At 43.6% G+C, this 11,129-nt stretch overlaps 1 long non-coding RNA gene across 1 annotated transcript; it reads left to right on the top strand.

The window, feature by feature from the left end:
- Positions 1-279: 279 nt before the first annotated feature.
- Positions 280-2,276, top strand: LOC136488706 (uncharacterized). Its single transcript, XR_010767403.1, has 3 exons — positions 280-348; positions 616-818; positions 2,126-2,276. It is a non-coding gene; the product is annotated as an uncharacterized lncRNA (long non-coding RNA).
- Positions 2,277-11,129: the final 8,853 nt, after the last annotated feature.

The following is an 11,129-nucleotide window of genomic DNA, read 5'->3' as shown; positions in this document are numbered from 1 at the left end:
CACGCTCGGCCAGTGGCCTGTGGTCTGCCGGAGCGGCGGCGGCCAGGGGGATAGCCGGTGCCCGCGCCTAGGCCCCTTGCGCGCTCTCCCGGCGGCCGGTGGCCGGATGGGGCCGCGGCAGCCTAGATCTGCCACCCGCCGCAGCCGCTGCTGCGTCACTCAATCCGTGCGACGAGGAGATTGGGGCGGAGGACGAGGAGGAAACCCGCTTCTGTGCGGCTGCCGCTGAGTACCGGGCGCTCGTCTTCTGCTGCAGCACCACCCTCGCGCTGCTCGGATCCGATCCGCACCTGTCCGCCGCTCTGGCACGCCCCGCGCCGCCGACGCGTTGCCGATCGATGTGTTACGGTATGCAATGCGTGCCCTCCCAATTCCCACACTCCATCTCTCTCTGTACGTGTGTTTGGTTCACTGTTTTGTAAATTTGCATCGCTGCATGCATGGACACATGAGAATTAATTTGGGTCTGTAACCAAACATTGATCAAGCCAGAAATACAAACAGCTATTTTTTAAGCTGAGCACAAACTTGCTGAACAAATGTCTGAATCGTTAATTTTATTCTTCATTTCTTAATTCGATCATATATTGTTTGGTTTAATTTCTTCTATTTTAGAGACGTTGCTGAGGCCGAGACTGAATCCATCAGCCACTGCCCACCGACATCAAGATTGCGCTCCAGTGGATATGCTGCCACATGGATGCTGATGCGCTCTTTGCTTCATGGCTGCACACCACCGGGAACTCACCGTGGTCCGGAGGGAGGCCAGCCTCGCCATCGTCATGACCATCGACCTGTCCCGCCTTGTCCTCGACCTGGTAAGCGATTTCTTAGCCGATGGCAGTGGCGTCGGCGAGGACCTGCTTTTCCTTGTAACATATCCTTTCTGTTCTCAATTATAACTGTTTGATACTAGGTAATGCAAATGCCACACTAATCTTATATTGACCTGTTAGTGTAATTCTCACGGCACTCGAAAATTTATCTCGGAATGTCTGGTTATTTCCTGAACATCTGCTTCAGTTTAAGGAACTCTTATGAAATTCTTGTGCTCTGAATGGATCCTTAGGCAGAAGTCTAGATAATGTCCATGCTGCTATCTGCATGCACAGATTGTTTGGGGTTATGGTAGTGAGTCAGTTTGCTAGGAATTACCCTTCTAAATTATGTGTTTTTCTAAGATCCAAGTAAAATGTACACTTGGGCAAAGTTGACTGGCATGTTGCACGAGTGGTACTTCCTGTTTTTATCCACACATCATGAGTTTTCATTGCACTACCGGCTTAAAGGTCTGATTATACTGTTTCCACGTGCGGAATTACAAACTGAGCCCCCTAGATATGTTTTCACACTAACTACTAAATCTGAATGAATGAGACTATGCGGCATTAACGCAAGGCTGATTATTGGATATAGCTGGATATTCATAACTATTGAGATTTTAAGCTAGAGAGTTTGCAGTGCTGTTCCAGTAATCGATAATTTGTTCTTCCTAGACATGCATGTTAAAAGAGGAGAGGTGGGGTGCATGGAAATTTCTACTGGAATTCAGCTCTACTAGACATTGGTAAAATGGTTCATGTGCAAATGTTCCCTACTTCTATACTCAATGTTGGGTCTGAAACCGTAAATCTACCTACAATCTCTTTTTGTGGTGATGAACAGAAGACTAGACTTTTCACAAACCCCCTAGATATGTTTCTAAATTTGTTCTTTTTGAGGGGTGTAAATCTGAGTATAGGGTAGTCGGATAGCTAAGAGGTTTTGTCTCTGAAGAATCTAAAATTTGATCACTTTGCACAGAAAAAGGCTTGATGAATTAATGTAGAGAAAAATCTGATTAAAACATGTTTGTAATAATTTGATTGGAGGGAAAGGCTCCTAGGCAGCTAGCCACCAATGTTTGTAATAATTTGATCTTTCTTTTGCAATTTGTTTTTGTTACTGCCTGCTATTGAGAAAGCACAATGCAAGTTATTTGCCAATATGTCAATACCATTTAAGAAGTAAGAAAATTTTATTTTTGTTGCCAAGGATTGTTCTCTGTAACACATTTTTTGCTTCAGGTAGCTGTTATATTAGCTAACACCAGATGTAAACTGGCTAACAAACTACTCTTGTACAGGTACTCGGCTCTTGAGTATTGATGTCTATGTACTTCTCAGATGCAAACGTGCTACATCAATCAGGTTGTCTGTACTGTATAGCTTTCATGTGGTTTGGTTACTGGTGAGATGGTTAATACACTAAGGTGATGAAAAGTGGGGATTAGTAGATGTGGCAATGTTGCTAATTTAGTTAGGACCTACAAAATAATTAATGATTATGTAGGAGATCTGAATTTTCATAATAAAATGATTTTTTAAAGACATATTATAATTTTCATGTATTGACTTGTCAATTTTCTTGTTATTATCTTATACATTAATAAATTCTTTTATTTGATAGACACACGTGTGGGTTGCACGTCCATGTCTAATATGAATCTTAATATCTCATTCTATACTTGAATATTAAGATATGTCTTGCCTTTTGCTTGTTTGATTTGCATTATGAAATATCCCGTAGCGTTAGCACGGGCAATATACTAGTATCAAATTAATAAAATAAAAATTGTATATTGCAACAAAATAAGTTTTCACAACACAGTACCTCATTGAAACGTCACTGAACTCTGTAATCTGCAAGTCAATAATTGAGGGTAATTTTCTTTTAAAGAATCCTTCTAAAAAGCTTTGGTTACCTATGAAAATAATCACGCAATAAAAAGTAGGTCCATACTAAATTATTAATATGTGCAAGCAGCCATGCGTATACTGTTAAAAGTCAGTACTGAAATGCAACTATGCAAGCTTAAGCTGTATACATACCTATAACATCTTGCCAGAATGAAAGAGCTAGAACATGTTGTTTGCTGGAAGAGTGGAGCGCAAACGTCGTATCCGCTTTCTATGTTCCAATCGTATTGCTAAAAAAAACTTAAGACATCACCTTTCAGACTTGATTGTTGATTACCGATTGCAGAATTAGATATTTGGGTTACCTGGACAGCAGATGGGCAGGGAGAGCTTAACGCAGCGGCCACCGGCCACCGGCAAGTCGTCGCTGAGATTTGCGTCTTGAGACGCGTGGTCGAGAATGAATACTAAGGAGCAGCCGCTGGCGCCGGCACCGTCAGGAGGACTTACGGATTGCAACGTGAAAATAATGAAGATCGGAAGATGAAACGGTGATTAGGGTTAGGCTGTAGCGGAGGCTAGAGGCGACGTTTCGGCCTTCTGGGCTGCTGTTCCACGAAAGGAGAGCTGGGCTGGGCTATTGGGTGTGCTGCTGGGCTTATTCTTGCTCCTTGCAAACGATGGAGGGATGGGCTGAGGCATTGCCGCGATGGAACTGCTGAGCCGCCGGGGGGTTGCACGTAATTTTTGCCGGGTCCAACGTGGCCAAAATTCGCTCAACCTAGCTTCGCCCCTGCTAGGGCGGCCGCCGTCCTAGCTCGCTCTAGTGGTGGCTCCGCCTCTGGACAATGGTAAAGAAGAGAGGCGGCGCCGGCTAGACTGGCTAGATGAGAGCTGTAACGTAGAGGGGTTGGAGGTGCTGGTGGCGGAGGGTCGTGAAGGGGCGATGCGGCCGGGCGGAGTAGCGGGATGGTGGCGGCGGCGGGAAGCGACGCGGAGGCTGGACCTTTCATTCATATATATATACTAGCCATTGTTGCTCGCGCTTCGCTGCGGGTGATGTGCTTGGTATAGGAAAAATTTAAGAAATATGGCTCATATGTCTAATATGTTTTCTCATCGTGTTGGTACGGAAGGTTGGTCTCAATATTGTAAATGAACATAGAGGTTGGTTATCATTACATGATGTCTATTCTAAGCCAGCAAATCAATGACATGTTAGTGGAAAGAAGTATTTGATGGAGTTAGGATCAAGCAACTAACACACTTAGATTTAAAGTACAACATTGGATAGAATTACATTATAGGTGAAAATAGCAAAAACTACAACACAAGTACTTCTCCTAACGCGAGGGTTTACAAAAAAGTGAATTAGGATTCACTCTCCTTAGGTGAAACTATAACACGCATCCAACAACTACGGACGACAACAATGGCAAGAGTACAATACAGGAGGACAGCGACAAAAAGCACTACTACTACGGATACAGCATCCCAAGTCAACTAATCTACCTTGGAACCACATATCTTTATTCCTGTGCTCGGCGGATTCTTCTACCGCCCTGGCTATGGATCTGCATCTTCTCGTGGCAATGGCTGAGTGAGAGGAAGTAAGGGTTCTGCTTCTAACAATTCCGAAGGTAGAGGTGCTGGCGGTTCTACATCACCGGTTCTCCTTCTTTCAGGCGGGTGGATAGGGACCCCCTCCAAGATCGGGTCATCCTGCCTTTCATCAACCAGCGTCCTCCGCTTGGCCCTAGTGAACAGATAGGTCTCACCCAGCTGATGAACATGCCGATCTTCAGCCTCCTTCAGAGCTTCTGATATGGCAGTCTCCCGGCTCTCAGCAGCTGCAGCACCGGCATGCGCTTCGGCGAGTTGCACCTGGAGCATCCGAGTGAAGATCTCAGCTTCTTCGGCGCGTCGGAGGCACGTCCTCAGCTCCAAGGCTTGTCGGTCATACTTGTAACAGAACCGACCAAATCATAAGAACGTAAGTACAAAAATAATCACCGAAGTGATCAAATTCCTGTACTTAAGCTCCCATAATCCCGGTAGTCTGGAAATCACAAAGGATTTCAACCAACTCTCGACATACAAACCAAGACTGTAGTGATTCAACACAACACATCATTCGTTACAACATTTCACAAGTGGCATTCAGATTACATCCATCAGAGTTCAAATAAAATATTATAAACCAAGTTTAAATTTGCGGAAGCAATATAGTTTAGTACATAACTTCATAGTTTCAAATACATTGCTAGATCTTAGTCATGTCCCACAAAAGCATCTTCAGGTACGAGAACTAGGAGAGACCGCGCCCAACGGTCTAGTCTTCATCCCCAGCCGGGAGAAGACAATACTTGCAGCAACCAAAGTAGAACTGGTCATCTGCAATAGGTGGAAGATAAACCCTGAGTACGAGAAGGTACTCAGCTAGATTTACCCATCAAAACCAGAAATAAAAGACACCAATGGTCATGCAAGGCTTATGAGGTAGGCTAGCTGGACACAGTTGCATAAAAGAGCTTATGAATATAGTAACCTATTTAAACTTCGCATCAAGTTTATCATCATTTACCTGTCCACTAGATTTGCACCTGTACTAGAGCACTCACTTATTAGGAGCAAACAATATTAACCATAGCAGGTATAATAAGGCTGTCATCATCATTTTCGAACTATTATGTTATTTAGTGTATCTACTTTGGAGATAAGCCCGTCAAATTCTCACTAACCGGGAGAGACGGCGACTCGAAATTGAATTACAACTCAGCTGAGGGGGTATTCCTAACTCTCACCCTGGCATACTTTGCAAGGGTTGACGTGGGTCACCTTTGGTACCACTCAGGAACCAACTTCGCGGGTTCGATCAGCGCCAGCACTCTCAGGGATTACCCGTCTGCCAGGACGATCAGGACTTTTAAATCACCTACCCTTGGACTCACGCCTACGGCTCCCTTCCGAGGCGTACTTTATACTTATCGACTCCCGGCCTGAGGTGAGCTACTCGGCTTCGTGGTCGGTCTCCAGACCCGGCCAACTAAGAGAGAGGCATGCAATCAACATGAACAGGAAAGGCTCTAAGATTCAGTCCTTAAGCGACACAGACGGAGTCACTGCAAACCGGCAAGCCTCCACCCGGTCTTCATTTCAAATTAAGATAGGTTCTTTTCCACGATAGCAAATATAGCCAACCGTGCCATATGTATATTTCTATATCTCGCAGGTGACAGGAAATCACCTGACTTCTACCACGTTTAAGCAGGGCTAAGCACTATACGAACCTGAACTACATAGGATTCAGGGTATCAATATCTGGACAAGGATTGGATAACCAATGCAGCAAATGTTTACATCCAACACCTAAACTTAATGCAACAATATATATATGTAACAATAATACTTTAACTGCATTTCAAAAATTAGGAGGCTTAATATGCTCCGGGGCTTGCCTTTCACAAAGTTGCACGGACGGTGATCCGGGACACTCAGCGGCGACCTCGTCTGGCACTTCTCCCGAGGGCTGCACCTCCTGAACCTCCGGTGTTGGCTGCTGCTGCTCGCTCGGTTCCTCGAATTCCAGTAGTGTCACTCCTTCGGTACACCTATTGCATACCGATGCACAAGATAAATATCATGGATGCATAAGGAAATGACATGATGCTCATGATGAATGGATCACGGTAAGTGTTTAACGAAACATCACTGGACACTCGTTTACCGATTAAGAATAGCTCTATTCAAATCACTTTAAAACATGTATCTAACTTAACTTAGAAGAACGAGATCAACTTACCTAACTTGCATAACCTAAGATAAAGATACTCATGTTCAGTTAAAGGCCTAACACCTAGGAACATTACCACAAGCTTAGGAATAGTAAAGGCATACTTAATTCAAAGTTAAGGTTTCACATGCAAACGAGCAGTTTCTTAATTCAACCACAACAAGAGTTCTATAAATTCAAATGACTTGCAAGAGGACATTCTGGAAAGCTTATGAAATTCTCTACAAATCATTTGTAAACATCAAAGCATGATTCTTACGTTAACCAATTCGAAATTAAGGTAAACATAGAATCTGTCCAGAAATGATAGGTTTACTAAATTAATTATTTAGTGATGATGCAAAAGCATAATTGGACCAAACCAAGTTTACCAACTTGTTGTACATACCAGAGGAACATCAGAAAGTATAGTGCCAACCTCTAAATAAATTATTTAATGTCATTTTCTAATTTATTTAGTTAATTAGGTGATTAAAGCAACATATAGTAAAATTGTTCAGAAAAATCTACAAACATTACAGTAGCTATCTCATGCTTCACATAGACTACCATAAAAATTTCAAAGCAATTGGTCAAGCAGAACTTGCTGTATCAAAAATAACAGATGGCAGGGCTATTTCTAGCATAATTAGGAAACCCTATTGAAAAGTGTCAAGCAACAGATTTCACATTTTTCCTAGCATCATTCTAGCCTAAGAATAGCACTCACCAAATTTTACCTTTACTGGATCTATAGAAAAATTATGAAAATTCACACAAGATCCATCCATGCAAACAAGAGAATTACCTAACTCCTACATATAGTGTCCAAAATGTATGAAAATTTAACTACAAGCTATTCATGATATGAGCAGTACACCATAAAAATTTCATGCCATTTGGAGCTACACAGAAAAAGATATAATTACCCCTATTTCCCTCATGATTAAAAGAGATAATTAGCAACTCCATTTTTCATAACAGAACATGGCATAAATTATATTTTTAATATAAACTAGACATTATCAAGAACTCAACAAAATTGGAACCACATCAATTGGATCTACCAACCAAGAGATACACATTTTTGAATATGTACTCAAATCTATGAAAAAAGAATAAATAACACAAAAATGGAAACCCTATTCAGCTACTGGGCCGGCCCGGAAGAACACGACGGCCCACAACGCGCGCCAGCGCAGCCCTAGAACTCGGCGCGGCCCACTGTCGGCTCCCGCCTGCGCTCGGTGGCTGACAAATGGGTCCCGCAAGTCAGCGAGACAGACTAGGGGAGGGAAAGAAGGACGACAGGCAGTAGCTCGTCGCCGGTGGCAGCTCCGGCGAGGCCATCGGTGCCAACATGTTCGCCTCACCCATGCGCACCTAGGGATACCATCTATTGTAGCGATTCTAGCGGCTAGAGGGAATGGCGACTGGCCATGGCGGCGCACTGGCCACGGGTTGGCCGGCTCCGGCGAGGTCTGACCCCATAGGACGCGGCTAAGCTCGGTATGAGCTTCTAGAGTTCGCTACCAAGCTAACCAAGCAAAGAGGAGGGATGGGAAGGCCTCGAGTGGTAGTTGACCGTGTGGAGCGCCAACTCCGGCGAGGATCCCTATCATGGCGGCGGTGGAGGAAACGGCGAATACGCCCTTACCAAGCCCCAATCGACACTGGCTGAGAGGTGGAGGAGGATGGAGAAGAACACAGCGAAGCTAAGGACGAACTGGCCAACACGTTTTTGCAGTGGCGAGCGCGCAAGGCGATGGCGAAGCTCGGTCGGCAACTGGTGGAGCTGCTGTGGCTCTAGTCGCTGCGCGCGGTGGAGGCGAAAGGAGATGTAAATGGAGCTGATGACCAGGTCGGGCAGGCGCACGGGATGTTCACGTTGCTGGCCAGCCGTGCTAGGGCATCCAGCGGCGTGTGGCAGCGCGGTCAGATGGCCGGCGATGAGTGTCACCCACGCGGCGCTCATTGTCTGATTGCTGTTAGGTACTGTAGCTCGCATTCAGTTAACTTGAACAGCCTGACAGTGCAACTTCAACGCGTTAAAACGATTAAACCGTTGGTCCATCACAAAAATCCATGTACATGAAAATTGTAGCCCTACCTTCCATCTCCAACTTCTATTCAAGGATCATCATCTAATTCATCATGGATCAGAAGTTACATCAAGCCAAAGTTGGCTCGATCCAACTGAAACTGTACTTATGACTTAGCAAAATTTCTAAGTATGAAATCAGCAGGGAAATATGACTTGTGGGCCTTGTTTGAACATGTTCTAGCCATTTTCATGAGAGGGTCATATTGAGACTTTTGTTCCTTGATAAATTGGCTACAACTTTGGTAAAGGGTGCACAGCCATGCAAGATCTCTAGGTTGGACTTTTTAATCAGTCAAATAGAGTCACTCTATGGGTCATTCTAAGTCAAACCTCCCCTAGAGGGCAATTTAGTCATTTTGGTCCACATGAACAATGTCCCATCAATTTCCCTAAGTGTAGTTAAGGTGTATTAGACCCTAATTAACCACTCTACACAAGTGCTACACCAACTTCTAAGGATCACATGTGATGAAGCAACAAAACACTCAATTTTACTCTAATGTTGCAATTCCATGTTTCACATGTTTCATGACTTTGTTGCAATTTTACACTTGTCACATTATACTACCAAGTTGCCATGTTTCAAGGTATGAGAAACTCATGTTGCATTCACATGTTGCACTACTACCACTAACAAGCAATCAAGTATGAAACAAACATAATTGAGAATGTTGTGTATACATGTTTCAGTACAATGGCATGATGAGATAGATGATGCACATGTTTATGAAATGAAATGCTAATTTTGTAGGAGCCAAACACATAGGGATGTTACAGCCCTCCCCCTTAGAAAAATCTCAGTCCGAGATTTGGAAAGCGTACCATTTAGTATAGAAAGTTGGATGATTTTCCTTTAGATAATCTTCCCGCTCCCATGTTGCATCCCGATAACTATGATTATTCCAAACTACCTTGTATAACTTAACTACTCACCTACGAGTCACTCTTTCTTGAGTATCCAGAACCTGCACAGGGCTTCTCCTCATAAGAAAGATTAGATTTCAAGTTGATTTTCCTCAGTTGCTACTCTTTCCTTGGGAATACAGGAGACACTTCTTCAGCTGAGACACATGGAATACCAGGAATATAGCTCCCATTTCATGTGGTAGATCGAGTTTATAGGCTACTCTTCCACTTTTCTTGATAATGCGGTAAGGTCCAACATATCGAGGCTCAAGCTTCCTTTTGATTCCAAAACGTTTTACTCCTTTCATAGGGGATACCTTTAGATAAACATGGTCACCTACTTCAAACTCAATAGGTTTTCTTCTCTTGTCAGCATAGCTCTTTTGTCTAGCCTGAGCGGCAATCATATTCTTCTGTATAGTTCGGACTTGCTCTTCGGCTTCTTTTACAAAATCAATACCATAGAATCTTCTTTCTCTGGGTTCCACCCAATTCAAAGGAGTCCTACACTTGCGGCCATAAAGAGCTTCAAAAGGAGCCATTTTGATACTCTCTTGGTAACTGTTGTTGTAAGAGAATTCAGCAAGAGGCAACCATTCCTCCCAAGAGCCTTTGCAAGAGATAAGACAAGCTCTAAGCATGTCTTCAAGAATTTGATTAACATGCTCAGTCTAGTCCTGATGTTTGCGGATAATAGGCAGAACTGTAGATTAGATGCGTGCCAAGATTCTGATGTAAGCACTCCCAAAAGTGAGCCGTGAATTGCGGTCCTCTATCTGACACAATGGATTTGGGTACACCATGGAGACGTACCACTTGTTGAAAATAAATATCAGCATAATTGTGAGGGTGGTAGGTAGACTTGATCCGGAATAAAGTGAGCGGATTTGGTTAGACGATCTATGATAACCTAGATGGAATCACAACCCTTTTTGGTAGTGGGTAACCCAACAATGAAATCCATGACAATTTCTTCCCACTTCCAGCCAGGAATAGAGAGTGGCTTGCAATAATCCAGGGCCTCATGTGAATAGCCTTGACTCTACAACAGTTATCGCACCTTGCCATGTAGGCTGTGATTTCTTTCTTCATCTTGGTCCACCAATAATACAGCTTGAGACCTTGATACATTTTACTGCTACCAGGATGGATGGACAATCTAGAAGAATGGGCTTCAGCCATAATTTGATTTCTAAGTTCTTTGTCTTTGGGTACTACAAGCCTATCATTAAACCAGAGAATTCCTTTGTCATCGACCCTAAAGTGCTTGGTCTCCTGCTCTTTCATCTTCTGCTTGATGTGAAACACACCCACGTCAGTCTTCTGGAGTTCGATAATTCGACTTCTAAGAGAGCAATCCAGAGTGATATTGTGGAGTACTACAGGATGAAGGAGGTGTGCCAGATGAAAGTCTTCACTAACTAAGGAATTGCAATGGGCCTTTCTGCTTAAGGCATCATCAACCATATTTGCCTTGCTAGGATGGTAGTGCACTTGAAGGTTGTAGTCTTTGATTAATTCTAACCATCGTCGTTGACGCATGTTCAACTCGGGTTGAGTAAAGATGTACTTGAGACTTTTATGGTCAGTATAGATGTTGCACACATTACCTAGCAAATAATGTCTCCAAATCTTCAGGGCATGAACAACCGCGGCTAGCTCTAATTCA

The sequence above is a fragment of the Miscanthus floridulus genome, chromosome 1, assembly GCF_019320115.1.
Source record: "Miscanthus floridulus cultivar M001 chromosome 1, ASM1932011v1, whole genome shotgun sequence".
In the NCBI taxonomy this organism is placed as follows: domain Eukaryota; kingdom Viridiplantae; phylum Streptophyta; class Magnoliopsida; order Poales; family Poaceae; genus Miscanthus; species Miscanthus floridulus.
The sequence above is the reverse complement of the archived record's forward strand: the minus strand, read 5'-3'. Positions and strand labels throughout refer to the sequence as shown.